Here is a 13,629-nt window from a genome sequence, read left to right as displayed (position 1 = left end):
CCCCACTTATCTACATCACTCCCCTACTGTTTCTTTATAAACTGAACACTAATTACAGATCTTATCCTGTAGTTTTCCTTTCCATTCATACCCACAGTAGGTATTACTGAATAGAAATATCAGGACTCCTTTGCTTTCTGGAATGATTGGGCTTGATAGTGATTGCTTTGTTTTTGACTATTACTATATTTTCACAGTGGCCCTACCCTTTGATGGAGATTAGGGTTTTGTTTTGTTTTGTTTCCCAGAAAGAATTAAACTCTTAAGGGAATGCTGGGTGTTACATGTGGGGCCCTGAAAGTCAAGCTAGTTGAGGAAACTGACACCCTGACTCTAGCCCCATTTGGATATTGGAAAGCCTCCCAATGAAAAGTTGCCTCAAAACCAGCTGCACAATCCCCAATTACAAAACACAAGAAGCATATCAACCCAAGGCAACACAACTATTCCTCAATTTAACAGTCTGACAGCCATGGCCTCCATTAGGAGTGGGTTAGATGGGACCTAGACAGATAATTAAAAAGAACGAACATAAATATATTCAAAGACATCAAAGAGGATGCAAGCACATCCACAAAGAATTCCAAAGAGAACAGACAATGGAATGAAATAAGGAAGTCAATACCGAGCTTGAAAACAGAGTTCAATAAATTAATGAACATGCTGAAAAAAAAAAAAACAGACTGAAACAATAGAAGTAGAAAAGTCATTAAGTCAAATAAAAACTCTGTGCAATGCCTCACCAATAGGACGAACCACAGGGAGGACTGAATCACAGGTTTCAAGACAGAAAAGAAGGTCTGGAAGGCTCAGGCAATGATATAAAGTAAGTGTGAGAAAAAGTATAAATGGAACATTTGAGATCTACAGTGCACAGGGGAAGACCAGTTCTATGAATCACAGCATAGAAGAATATGAAGAACTTTGTGCTAAAGGCAGAAAAAACTCTTTGAAATGTTGGTTGGATAATTTCCCAAGTCAAGATGAAAAAGGTGCCCATCTAGGCATAGGAGGGATTTGGACACCAAACAGACAAGACCAAAAAAGATGTATATATATGCTATTATAATTAAAACATTAAATATGAAGAATATATATAAAAAGTCATACATAAATGTAAGGCCCATCAGAGTAATACAAGATTTCTCAACAGAAACTTTAAAATCCGTGATTTTAGAATGATGGATTTTAAGTTCTGAGTGACATAGCTGCTATATAAGACTATTATACCCAATTATTATACCCAATATAACCATGTCTTAATAAAAAAGAAAGCAAAAGAGTCTACTATATAAACAGGCTAAAGAAGTTTATGTCCACTAATTTAGCTCTGCAGAAGATACCTGAATGAAATTCTTGAGGTCAAAAGGAAATAGACACATCCATGATGCCATAGATCAGAATTAGTTAGACCTGATCAGGAGCCAGACAAATGAGCAGTAGGGAAACACCCAAACTTGCTGATTCATCAACAACATGACAAGAATTAATACACACCTTTTGACAATAGCTATGCATGTTACTGGTCAAAATTTCCCAATCAAAAGGCATAGACTAGCAGACTGGTTTAAAGAACAAGATCTATCTATTTATAATCTCTAAGAAGTTCACCTCACTACCAAAATCAGATGCTGCCCTAGGAAAAAAAGAATGAAGAAGTCTTCCCAACCAAATGCATCTGGGAGAGATGTAGAAATTGTTCTAACAATCAATAACATAGAATTCAAAACAAAACTAGCCAGAAGAGATGAAGAAGGTCACTTGCACTGTTTAAAGGAATGATCCATTGGGAAGACATGACAGTTCTAAACATAAACTCACCACAGGTGTCCCAATTTATGAACTATTCATAGAGTGAAGTACCAAACATGGCAACAGTTTGTGACTTGGCCTTACCCTCACCAACAGACAGGCCTTTTTGACAAAAATTCAAAGAGACATTGGAATGTAATAATACCAAAGAGTAAATGGGCAAACAGAACTCTATAGGAGGTTCTACCCCAAAATTGAAGAATGCATGCTTCTTCAGTAGCCCATAAGACTTTATCTAAAATAGATCACAATAAGACACAAAGAAATTCTTAAAAATATCAGGAACATTGTCACACTAGAGGCCATCAAGCTAGGAAAGGCATCTGCTACCATCCCCATAGGAGTATTTCCCCCCTCATCATCAAGGAGAGTTAGATAGACACACATACTGGAAGAGGAAAGAACCCCACTGTAGTTCATGCCAATTGTTCTACATTGCTTCACTGGCAGTGGGTCTTAAATTGTGTATGTTGTTACATTTCCTTCTACTAGAGCATACTTGATATTTGCTATCACTGTGTATACCTCTCCTGTAGTGCTGTCCATGCCCATTTGGGTGGTGAGGACTTGACCGATTAAAAGGATTGAATTGGGGCTTGGAAGTTCCTTCAAGTCGTGGAGAGTATCAGGGTAGCAGGGTCTGCATCCTTGGGCCTGGAGTGACATGATAGCTACTTGTTTCCTGTATGTTATTTTCTCCAAATAAACCCCGCTTCATCTTACTGGCCAAGCATCCTGATTCCACACCCTTACTCCACTGGTATCCAGTAATTTCTCAGGATACCTCTTTAGACTCATCTCTCCAGGCATGACCATAACCCCACCATTCAACCAAAGACAGAAATATAAGGTCCCTAAAGAGAAACAAGTTTGAGGATCAGGCCTCTGATGACCTAACCAGTATGCAGAATATGGGGTAGATATTAGCAAAAGGATAAGAGGCTCCCCTTGGAGATGTTATGTGCCTAGCTGAGAACATTTGCATCAGGCATTGCCTCAGATGACAGAAGGAAACTAGGAGCCTGCAAGACAGGACACAGAGGTCGTCCTGATGAGTGTCAGGCCATGCTCTGTTTCAGGATGGAAAGAGGGATTCCTTAGCCCTGTCTTCTGGTGCATTTCTGCCAAATCTTTCCAGAAATGTCCTTCACCAAGGAGAGTGTGTTCTTCAATGTTTTAGCAAATCTCTAGGGCAGCTCACACTGTGCGATTGGTTTATGCAAGGCATAAATGGTTGCCTTCCTGACTTTGACGAGAGACTTGAAACTTTGTCCTGGATTCTGACACCCCACAGGGTTACTGAGTTTCTGGTCTCCGGGACATCACATCATGTCTTCTGGAGAATGTTCTCCAAGGAGCTGCCAGTGCAAAAATCTGAAGATGAGCGAATTAAATGGTGTGGCCTCCCTTCAAACTTTCACAAGGAGAGATAAGAATGAAGGCTCCTCCTATGGCCCCGCCCTCTCTTCCCTAAGTTTTTGCTGTTCATGTAAAAGTCATACACCAGAACTTTCCACGTTGAGTCTGGTGCTGCGTCAGACTCTGCAGCTCTGCTGACCTGGCTCATTATCCTTATTTCCTGGAGGAAGAGAAACACCATGCACTCATGGCAGATTTGGAAACAGCCAACAGCAACATAGTTACTAGGTAGGGTGCTGATCTTCAGCTATTTGGTTTCTCCACACTTTTCCTTACTGTACTTGTTCTGATCCAACCCTCCCTCCTCTACAAAACTTTATCACCAGAGCGCTACCTCAATGGACACTGTGACATCTTTAGGATTCCCCCCAGTATGCTCCCATATCTGCTCCACTTCTCACAGACCTCCTGCCTGCTGTAGCAAGGACTGAGGCCATGTCCCCTGACACTCACCCCTCATGTTTCTAGCCCATATGCAAAGCTTTAAACCCTCTTACATCTGGGAGACACATTACAGCACTTGTTATAACTTCTGTGATCCCCTCTCTAGTCCCTGGCCAAGCCAACATTACTTGTAGGTTCCCTTAGTAGATACATCTCCACGACAGGATCATCTATCTGCGTGAACTGAACACTCTCCTGTCTAAACCCTTCCTCTACTGTGTCTCCCTGGGTCAGCTCATAGCAGTGATCAGAACCCCTGATTCAGATTGGACAGAAAAGGATACCATGGTCTAGGGTGGTACATATGCCCTGGAGCGATGGTGGAATGGTGTGCTGGACTTTAGAGAGACTTGCCCTAGCCGCATGGGATAGTTTGCAGTTGGTGAGGGTCTGAGCTTTGGAAAAGGCTATGGACAGAAAAGACTGGAGCAGAGGAGGGCAAGACAAATCTTTTTTATGAACAGAGCTTATGGAGGAGTAGGAAGTCCTTACCAAGGTGGAGCTTGGGACCACGGTTTGTTCTAAGTACCTGCACTGACACATATGTTTTCTGTCTTGCATGGTGCCCGGTGTTCTGTGGCTACATGCACCCTCTGGCTTCATAAATGCTGAAGGTATAGCATCAGTCATGAGGCGGCGTCTTGTGGTATCAAGACTGAGCCCCTGGTTACTTCTTTGTATTATACCTTATTCCACCTCTTCCAAATGACGGCTCTATTACCAGGAGCTCTTGAAACCCTTAATTCTTTTCTGGAAAATGCAGCCAGTTCCGCCTCACTCAGATATTTGTCACCACCGATGAAGCAGAGTTAGATACTAGAAGCACTAATACATAGGTGCCCCCACTCACTGTTAGAATGATTAACTCCAAGGGCAGCTGATGACCAGCTGCAGCTCACCATCTCATTTGAAAGATGACTGTGGTGGCGGGACCAGCAGCAGTTCATCAGGATAACAGCAGGAGGTAGAATATGTTCACCAGAAATAAGCCCGTGCTTATTGTGTGAGACACTCATTGTCACCAATGCAGACGGGGTTACCTACAAGGAAGCATGGGTACTATCTCAAATCACTGCTCTTTGTGGTCTCATTTGATTCTCCCAGAGCACCGATGATACAAGAGCCCAGAATAGGCACCTTGTAGTCCATATGTTCCCAGCTGGTCATTAGTCACAGATATCACCCTAGCTTTCCACAAGCTTGTGGGTGACAGGTTCCTAGGATGAGCAAACAGGGGAGGAGTCAGTTTGGGTACCCAGGGCTGGCTGCCCAGAGTGTTGCCTGAAGGCTGGCATGGGGCATGCTCAGAGATGCTGCACCAAAGCCCTTTGGACCACTGTTGAAGGTACTAGGTAGGATGAAACATTGTGAATTATCCAGCTGGTTTGGCATGTGTTAAGAGCCAATTGAGATAATTTAAATCTTTAAGGGAAATTCAGGTCCTTAATTGAGCTTATGTTAATCAGTTTATGTTCAAGTTCAGTGAATAGTTTTCAGGGCTGTGCTCAATGCAAACATGACAGCAACAACTATAGCACAGGAAAAATTAAAAGACGCTTTTATTCTAAGTTGTTTTAGAAAGGTTATACACAGGAAAATGGCAAATAGCTTCAGCACCACCCCCCTCCCTGTGAATCTTATTTCTCACTGCTAGGATGGCAGAGACACAGGGATCTAGCTGAGGACAGACAACCAGGGAGGTGCCCTTTGGGCCACCAGGGCAGTCCAGAACCTTGCTCTCTGAGGAGCCACTTTGACATGGACAATGCATGGACAAACCCACAGGGTAACAGGCTCTGTCTCCCCAGGACAAGGACATGCCTGTGGCCATTTGGAAAGAAAGGATTCCTTTTCCCTCTTTCATGGGGATCTGTTCCAGTTTTCCTCAGGAGGATTCTGGGTAGAGTGCTACTTTAGGCTTTCTAATGGAAATGAGATGGACGTTCCAAGCTCATAAGGTTGACAGGAAACATGTCTCATGTTACAAGGTCCCAAGAGCTGACATGACATCCTGGAGCTTCTGGGTTGGGATCCCAGACAGGGCCACTGATAACGAGGTCAGATAGCCCTTTCTGGTGGTGGCCAACTCACTGGCTCTTTTGATTCACTCTCTGAACATGTGTTCGTTTGCAGAGTGTCCCACCATGAGAAGAGAATGGCCCCGAGATGCCTGAGTGAGACTGTGAAGGATTTTCTCCAAAGATCCAGTGCTTGCTTTCTGTGCTTATTTTGGACACAAAGCAGTGGCCAGCTAGACAGAGGATGCCTATGAGGACATCCTGGAGTTGGCTAAGCCCCCATCCTCTGGTGTGTGAATGCCATGACAACTCCTGGAGGAGAGACAGTCATGGGCACACTCAGCTGGGAGAGGTAGGTAGGCCCTGTGACTCCCAAGTAGCACTCAGTCATCCTCATGGCTGCAAAGTGCAGGAGAACTTCCCCCACTCTTTGGTTGAAGAACCCAAAAGGGGAAACCTTATCCAATAGAACCCATGATCTTAGCATAATGTCACATCTGTAGACAAGACCCTCAGAAATGCCTTCTTATTTGAAGATGGTGGTGTATAGGGGAGAGTAGAGGAAGGCTGGCCTGGGAACCACAAACCCAGCACTCAGGCCCTCCAAGTCATTCATGGGGAGTGGAAAGTCCACTGTGCTTGGTGTACACCATCCAGAACAGAGTCTGGAGTCTGGGGGTGACATCTGAAGGAGCCACCCCTCACTGAAGTGAAGTTGGTGGTGAAGAGCTATAGGACCCTGGGGAGACACAACTTCCTATCTGTGCTTAGAGTGCTAAAAATATTCATTTTGTTTTGTTCTTTCAGGAGGCTTAAAAAAAGACAGGATTGGGGACACAGATGACACTGACAGTTATCCAGGGATGGGATGGACTCATTAGCAAAATTAAGGAGCCATGTTCTACTCATAGAGTGGGAGCTGCATGGTCAGAGGCACACTGAGGTGGGTCCGTGAACACACACTCACGGTTTGTTCTATATGGAGCATGTTTGACTGTGAGAGCTTTGAGTTTAACAATGCTGGGACACGGGTCTGTGTGAATGCCAAGGTGTTGGAGGGGTGCACAGAACAGTTGCTGTGAGGACTTGCTTTCCTGACACTGTCCTCAGTGTCACCCTTCTGCTATGGCTCCCAAAGTCACCGGAGGCTGAGAATCTTTGGCTCGAAGGTGCTGGCTGTCTCCTGATGTCACCACAGTGATTCTAACCCTGAGCCACAGGGCTGTTGTGCTTTGTGAAGCTCTTCTTGCCAGCTTTCTCAGGTTATGGACATTCTGTAACCCTCCTGAGGCCCAGTGCGGACAGCTCATTGGCAAGAGACAGCATTTTCCTGACCTCTGTGGCCAACTGCCATGGGTACTGTTCCTGGCTGTCTTGGAGTTTGAGAACTGGCCCAAGGAGGCCACCAGCTGAGGACTGGGACTGATGGGGGAGGGGGTAGATGAATGAAAGTAACCTGGTGTCTTAGGAAGGAATACCATGTGGCGTTCCTTGATCTTTGCTTTCTCTCCTAAGATCCACCCAGAGAAGCATCAGCACGTGAACAGCAAGGAACACCTCAACCACATTTTACACTACATAGGACCCTTTGTTTTTAAAGGGAGCTCCACAGATTATGGTCCACTTAGCATGCAGTACCATAGTACTTTATGTCAACGTTATATGACATCGTCAGGGACACTTTATGCTGTGGTTGTCTGTGGTTCAGAATTATGCCTGCTCAATCAGCTTCATCATGGAGTCAACTTCAACCACACATCAAAGGCTGATAAGGGTTTCTGTTGTTGTTTTTTAACTTTGCTTGCTTAAAATGATTTCCCTCTAGATCAAGATGCAGAGCACAAAATATTAATCAGTTTAAATAAATATCAAGACTACCCAAATAATATGAATAATTGGCACGGAATAGAGCCTACCGCCCAGTGCCCAGCAGCTGGTCACGCTGGCGCATGGCACCCTCTCAACAGTCTTTGAGATAATGACTTTGGCATCTGCCGATGAGTGGTTGCTACTGCCCACAGAATTTACAACTCGCAAGTGGGAAACAGAGGCTCTGACAGAACTTTTTTTATGCGAGGTCTTTGAAATTTATTAATGTAATGCAAACACAAGCCTTCCAACCCATTAAATTGTTGATGTTATGCGAATCCACTCTGGAATTGCAGCCCCTCATTAACATTATTTGCATGTTAATCTGCATCTTTTTAATTAGTGATATTATTTATGCACATAATTTCCGCCTACTGATGCCAAGGCTGAAATGCATTAATTAATCTACTGAGATGCCAAACTGTTTATTTTCCCCCCCGTACTTTTATTTGTTTACATGGTGTTTTGGATTCAGGGAAAATAAAAAAAAAAAGAGCCCGAAGAATAAAAGCAGAAAGACAAGATTAACTAAAAGCTCTTTTTGTTTTCATAATTTAAATTGTAATATTAGCCAAATGTTGTGTCTCTTCCCTTAGAGATCGGTTATTCAGTTACATTACCTTGATGTATTATTAAAATTTATAATGGGCTCTGGAGGCTTCTGTTGGTTCTCGCCTTCATTTACAGAATATACTCAATGTTATTTTAATCTTCCTACAACGCTCCCATGCATAGGCAATGATGAGCCATCCCTTGCGAATCGCCAGCCTGCTCCACTTTGCACAACTGATAAACATTTAAATAAGCCCTTTCAGGAAAGAATAGCATGGAAAAATCATTAACCCATTGATGGAGCCAGCTACTTCCAGTAATTCATCTTTCCTCAAACTAGGTCAATAGTAAAATGCACCGGATCCAGTGATGCTGAAGTGTCCTCAAGCCTGAAGTCATAGCTACTGGGTGTAATCTAGACTTGCCTGTGTGTGTGTGTGTGTGTGGGTGTGTGTGTGTATACACAGCAAAAAAATTGTAAATGTAGGATAAACAATGTCCTATAGTCTCTATACTAAATACTGGTTGTATGACTCTTGAGCCTTGTGGTAAATAAAGTGTAATTCAAAAACAGTAAAGTGGCATACTCCCCAACTATTGTCACCTGGCTTCCACTATCAACAGCACATCAGAAACAGCATCCTCTGAGCTGTGTGTAAAGATGCCTAGTAAGTTTACATGGGCAGGGAGAAAATGATCCTATTCCAGCATCCATTTCCTAGGGATACAGGCTCCATCTCTGCCCATCCAAGAAAAGCAGGCCAAGAAAGCTGCCAGCCACCCTTAAGTTCCCCCTGGTTTACAATGACCTCATATAGAACAAGTGACTAACCAATCATAACAGTGGTTCCCTATTTAATCAGGGGGCTGAAATCTATTGGGCACAGTGCCATGGCAGAATGAAGTTACACAGAGTTCCTTCTGGCTGGCACTGTTTGCATAGCACATGATGCCAGGTTGTAGTTCATTTGTGTAATGACCGAATCATGGGCTGCCTCCTGGTTCACAGAAGGGTCAAGAAGGGGATTCAGTTGCAGTGGGAGTAGAGACATGAGGACAAGGCAGGAAGTCGGAGGACTAGAGGGCCCAGGTCAGGGGCACACACATGCCTTTTGAGCGATTTTAAAGCCCATTGTGGTTCTGCTATCTCTCAATATAATGTTCTGTTTGCTATATGGCCGTCACCCTGCAGTCTGTTTTGTTTTGTGTTTCTTTAATTAGCTTTTGTTTTGTGGGATGCTGTAGGTTTTTTACCAAGGAAGACATGAAGGTATATCTCAAGGAATGCTTGCTTGCTCTTCTTCCAGACTGGTAGAGACAGGGGTCAGTGGCAGCAGGTGACACCAGGAAAATTTTGGGCAGGTGAACTGCACTCAGTTATGTATATCTCCTTTTTTTTATTTTTAACCTCCCGAGAGATTCCATAAGAAAACTGTACAGAATAAGATGACCCAATTAGGGGAAAATATTTTCTTATAATTCTATAAGTAACTTTAGATACATTACAACGTGTGTGTGTGTGTGTGTGTGTGTGTGTGTGTGTGTGTATGAGAGTGTGTGTAAATGTTTGTATGAGTAGGTATGAGTATGTGTACATAAGAATGTATGTGAGAACAGTGTGAGAGTGTGTGAGTGTGAGAGACTGTGAGAACGTATGGTGTGAGCGATAGAATGTATGCATGAGAGAGAGAGAGAGAGAGAGAGAGAGAGAGAGAGAGAGAGAGAGAGAGAGAGAGAGAGAGAAGCAGCTTATGGTATGAAATTTATAAACGGCAACCTGAGAGAATGAGTTCTTTTATTCTTACATATGGGTTTTGGGGCTCCAACTCAGCTCATCAGGTGTGGTGACATGTGCCTTGTTTCTCTGAGGGATCTCAGTGGCTCTGTGTGTGATATCCTGCTTGTACAACAAAAACAAACAAACAAACAAAAAACAAAACAAAACAAAAAAAAAAACCAAGCCAAAACAAAAAACCCAAAAACAAACAAAACAAAAACCCTGAGAATGAAGCTTGCCACTAGCTAACCATAGAGGTCTGCAGGTCTGTACAGACAGACAGGAAGTGACGTAGGTGGGCAGAAACAGAATATAAGCAGGGAGAAACAGGAACTTGCTCTCTTGTCTGCTGAGATTCAAAGGAGGTAAGGTGTGCTGTGGCTTGTTCCTTCTCTCTGTTCTCTCAGCATTAACCTATATCTGACTCTGGGTTTTTATTATCCAGACCAATTAATAACTCCATTTGCAGCTCTGAATAGCTTCCAAAGTTACCCTATTACGACAACTGTTTTTGGCAACCAAGAGCACATAAAGAAAAAAATTATATACAACAATGTTGTGTTCCACACAAAACTAGGGGGTGATGGACTGTTCTGTGTATATAGTTGTGTGTGTGTGTGTTGTGTATATTCAGGTGTCTTTCAAGGTGCATGCTATGGCATGTATATCAATTGGGTGAAGCACACTGATGTTTGTTTATCAGTCACATGACACATACTACAGCATGTTTTTTTTTTTTGGACATTATTCTTATAGTAATACACTTGTAATCTAGCAGACTGCCCATGCTATGTGGACCTCTGTTTCTTGTTCTTCACCGTGTAGATTTGATCAGCTTGCCTTTACTTTAATGAAACATCTTCTGCTTTAATGAGGCTGTGACTCACAGCAGCATGGTATGGCGGGATATGCAGTATCACTGGTGTGAAGACTTCATTGTGATCTCAGAGACCATCCTTTGCCTATGCCCTATGTGTTCTTATCGGTGATCCCAAGATGATGTGGTGTCCACAAAAGCTCTTATGTTGATAATGGCAACACAGGCCTGGGACACAGGCTTAGGTGGGACATGGAAGGAACGATTTAATTTTTTAATTTTTTTCTTATACAGTTATAGTTCACAGTCTGTGTGTGTGTGTGTGTGTGTGTGTGTGTGTGTGTGTGTGTGTGTGTGTGTGTGTGTGTGACTAGGGATGGAACCTGGTTGCTAGTCAAGTACTCCACCAGGCAGGTATTCCCAGCCTGGGTGTGCCTTTCAATTGCAAAAGGAGTTTCTACTTTGTAAAAATGTCTTCTCGAATGATTCCTAGGCTCTTTATTTTGACATTTAGCCATTAGCAATCTTTTCTTTAAATATATTTCTGCTCCAAGCATTTGTGAGAAGATATGAGCAGAGACAACAGGACAGAGCTGCTGCCCTCCCAAGGTTTGGGAGGAAATATTTATTTCGTTATGTACAGTCTTTATGGCAACTGACACTGTAACATTGAGACACCATTGGATAGAGCTGAGGGCAGCATGCTCTCATGGCCTTAGTAAAAAAAGGGATCTTGGACCTCATGCTAGCGTGGAAAGAAGACCCAGTACTGTGTGTTCTCTATGGCTATGGTTGGGATTATGTGAGCATCTGTGAAACCCTGTTAGGGAGCTGACCTTCACTGAGTACCCCCTCCCCCACTGAAGCCCTTCTCTGTGATGAATTGTGTTCCACGCCCCTACCCAAGGGTGTGCAAAGTCAAGCGGTGGCATTGCCACTTGGCATTTTAGTTTACAGCCTCTTTAATTATGACTGGTCTCTGAAGTACTCTTGAGATGGTCTTAAGAATAGCTGACCCTTTTTTATTTAATTTCATTCACCGTTAGTGTTTGGAGGCTCTCCAGTGAAGCACTTCAGGAAATTCGATAGGATTCTTGTTTCAATTAATATAGGAAACAACACTGGGAGAGATGAAGCTCCCACTGCAAAGGAGACAGCCGTTGAGGGAGTACATGAATGCCACAAGACATGAGATTCTGAATAACAGGTGAATAGCATGTCACCATGGAGTCCTCCCTTGCTAAACTCAGGCAAGAAGCTTTCTAAAGCCGTGTACTGCTGTTAGTTACCTTGCTAGGTTCTGGGATTTGTGCAGTTGGAGTAATGGTTGACTTTCCTCTGCTTCCATTAAACAAATTGAACTGATGCTGAGTTCCCTTTAGGTTTTGTTTTATTCTTCTACTCTGGCCTGGCTCAGATGCAAAGCTGACTCGAGAGACATTATTGTGCTTTATGCCCAGAGTGCTACTATGCAACTTCAACTCATGATTTGGGATATAATACAAGTTGCTAAATATTCTTTAAAGATGGTGGGCTGAGTGGTTTGAGGGATTTCTGACTCATGGTAATAATGGCTTGCAAAATAAAGTTAAAGAACAGTGTTAAGGGGCTAGGCGAGGAGAGTTGGTGTATCCTGGAGGCTGAAGCAAGAACATCACCACTTTAAAGCAATCCTAAGCTACATAGTGTGCTTCAAGTCAACTACAGCTACATGTAGACCCTGTTTTAACACAAAACAATCAAAATTAGTGTTAATACATTAACATATTAGCCATTCAAGCATATATCACCAGATAGAATCTTCCTATTCCAAACCTTGCAAGTCTACCCAACATGCATGCCTCCATATCTTCTCCATGGCGATCACATATCACAGAAGCTCTGGACACAAAAACAGAATCCAAGCCATCAGCTGGCCTCCAAGTTCCCTGCTAACATTGTTGTTTCATTAACAAAGCATTTTTTACTGTCACAACTGATCAGCATGGTAGTTCTTCCCTGATGCAGCTTATTATAAATCAAGTTGCAACGGCACATTATTTTGCAAAGAATAAAAAGCAAAGCCATTCCCTGTCAGCTGGAATTAACTGCCAGGAAAAGATGGTCTTTCAGAAAGGAAGGGAGTCAATTAACATATGGAAATCTGTTCTCTGATATCAGTCTATGCTTGTCGACACAGGAAAGTGAGCAGTGTATACCCAGGCAGAGAATAAAGTTACTTGAAATGCTTCCTCACTGTAGTGGCTGGTTAATAAACAAGGGCTGTTTGAACGATGTCATTGTTCTTGTTTCAAGTCATATGTGGGATTGGCACCACAAACAAGGACATCCCTGAGCAAGTCATACCAAGAACTTGAACTTGCCCGAGTCAGACCTGTTGCAGCAACTTGTGGCATCTACTCAGGCCTTCTTCCTCTTCTCACCCATTAGGTGTGGTGGATGAACCTGTAGGCAGGTAGCACTTGCTCTGGTTCCAAGCTGGGTTGATTTTTGTGTGAGGTTTCCTCTGGGAGTATAGGAAAAGATGCTGTTAGTGGACCAAGCTCCTGCTACCTGCCTGGCTGCAAGCCAGCCCTCATCATCTGGAGAAGAAGGCAAGATCTCCCCTGTGTGTGAGCAGAACTCTGCTCTCTTTGGAACTTTTGTTTCCCAACCTAGTGCGAATCTCAGTGTGGGCACATGCTTCTCTGACCCTCTTCCAATCAGCATCGTGAAGAACAGAAAGAATAGACCATCCCTATGCTTTGTTGTGTTCTTGTTTACTTCATACTGTACATGACTGTCTTTGCTTGAAGCACAATAGTGGGCTGACACACAGTAGACCCTCACAGGATTGTACCTGTTTTCATTCCTAGGTTGAGGGGGAAAAATCACTAGCCAAAGGAGAATTGGGGCATCGTGAGATAGTCATGAAGCTAACA

Source organism: Phodopus roborovskii, unplaced genomic scaffold (assembly GCF_943737965.1).
Source record: "Phodopus roborovskii unplaced genomic scaffold, PHOROB, whole genome shotgun sequence".
Lineage (NCBI taxonomy): Eukaryota > Metazoa > Chordata > Mammalia > Rodentia > Cricetidae > Phodopus > Phodopus roborovskii.
The sequence above is the reverse complement of the archived record's forward strand: the minus strand, read 5'-3'. Positions refer to the sequence as shown.